Here is a 1963-nt window from a genome sequence, read left to right on the forward strand (position 1 = left end):
GTTACTCTTTTTTTTTTTTTTAATTCTAGATTGAATGGTTACTGCGAGATGAGATTGCCTGTGCCCTCCGTTACGTTTTCCCAATCACAGAGGACAAGCTTCAGAATGTCACTGAGCATGTGCAGGAATCCGTGCAACTGGGCAAATCATCTTGTTACATTGAAGAACTGTTTCCACAATTTGTCTTTGGAAGTGACCAATGTTTAGAGAGTTTTATTGAAGTAAGTCATTTTCTTTGCTCTCAGTTCAATATCTCCTCCCATCAACCCCAACATGTAATAAATAATAAATTACTTTTTTTTTTTTTTGTCCTTGTTTTTCATTCTTTTCTATTTTTTCTTAAAACAGTTTTCTCTACTTCTTGGTTCTGTTCTTACAGCTAACCATTCATCATCATCATCGTTTAACGTCCGATTTCCATGCTAGCATGGGTTGGACGATTTGACTGAGGACTGGTGAAACCAGATGGCAACACCAGGCTCCAATCTGATTTGGCAGAGTTTCTACAGCTGGATGCCCTTCCTAACGCCAACCACTCAGAGAGTGTAGTGGGTGCTTTTACGTGTCACCCGCATGAAGGCCAGTCAGGCGGTACTGGCAAAGTCAGGCGGTACTGAATTAGGTGTGGCAATGAGGAGAGGTCTATGTGGTTGCTAGATCTGGTAGAGATAGAAGCTAAATCTTTCCCAGTTATACTATACTGTCTTAAAACAGGAAAGTTATTAGATATAATGATCATAGATATATTTTGATCATAGGTCAGCTCTATCAGAGTTGACCTGGACTTAAACAATAAAAACAACAATTGTAAAGTTGTGGAACTTGATTTTTTTTTAAAAATGAGTACAGTTATGTACCTTGTTGGGCGGAGAAGAGGACAAATAATAGTAGTTCTAAGATTACACTGTGTAACACAATTTTTGTCCTTGGGTAGCAACTGCTATTTCCTATTTGCTTACTTCTAGAAAATATGAAAAATGGCTAACGTTTCCTTCAAACTTTGCTTTTGTTATATTCATTCAAACCCCAAACATTTCCTCTCAACACATGGTTATGATGCTCCCCCACTACTCCTGCTCATGATCAGAGATGCACACATTGTCAGCCACTAAGGGACATGCTCAAGTGGTTAAGGTCAAGCAACTGACAAGCAAATCTGTGGTAGTGGGCAGAATATTTACTATAATGTTATTTCTGCTTCAGCAACTCAGCACTGAGTCTGCTTGAAGTGTAATGGAAAATAGGTCAGTTTCAAAACATTGATATCTAGGTCACAAAAGCAAAGTTTGAAGGGAATAGCAGTCACTTCTTTTGATTTCTAGAGAGAAGGAAACAGAAAATAACACTTACAGACCAAAGACAAAAAAAAAAATTAAAAATTTTTTTACACAGTGTTATCGCTGTAATCTTATAACCATTATGTTCCATAATGTATGTTAACTTTCAGAAATATAGAAATCCAATATTCGATTACTACTTAAACCCTTTGCTCTCAATGGAGCATTGGCCATTAATGACTTTTCTCCACTGTTCTCGACCTTGGGCCTTCCTCTCTCAGGTCTTGGTGGTTTTGAATTGACATTGGTGCTGCAGTAACTTTGCTTTTTTTTCTAGACAAGGTTAGTCTGGCCTCAACCCTTTGACCTTCCCAGCATGGAAAGCCCTACCAGGATCTTGCTCTCGGATCTAGTTCAAAACGGGGGCACCAGTTTTCATTTATGTTTTATGTAGTGTTTTTGGTACCGAAAGACTTTCAAACTTCGTATACTTATCTATTTTGTGTTATAGAACAGAAAAAAATTTTTGTATTCGAAGTTATTTCATGTAAAAAATTGTCTTATTTCGATAATTTCAACCAATCACTGACAAGTATTCAGCTGTTTACAGTTACTCCTTTGGCAGTTTAAGCGGTGTAAAGCGTATTTAATCTCCATTACTTCTGACATTTTGCAGAGAGGCAACA

The 1963-nt window shown here is 37.4% G+C and overlaps 1 protein-coding gene across 3 annotated transcripts in view; it reads left to right on the top strand.

The window, feature by feature from the left end:
* Positions 1 to 28: 28 nt before the first annotated feature.
* Positions 29 to 1963, top strand: part of LOC106873556 (KICSTOR complex protein SZT2-like) — an 84303-nt gene continuing 82368 nt past the window's right edge. For all 3 annotated transcript variants that reach the window (XM_052974310.1, XM_052974312.1, XM_052974311.1), the window contains exon 1: positions 29 to 221. The gene's annotated coding sequence lies outside the window, so the exon portion shown is untranslated. The remainder of the gene's footprint in view (positions 222 to 1963) is intronic.

This window comes from Octopus bimaculoides, chromosome 18 (assembly GCF_001194135.2).
Source record: "Octopus bimaculoides isolate UCB-OBI-ISO-001 chromosome 18, ASM119413v2, whole genome shotgun sequence".
Lineage (NCBI taxonomy): Eukaryota > Metazoa > Mollusca > Cephalopoda > Octopoda > Octopodidae > Octopus > Octopus bimaculoides.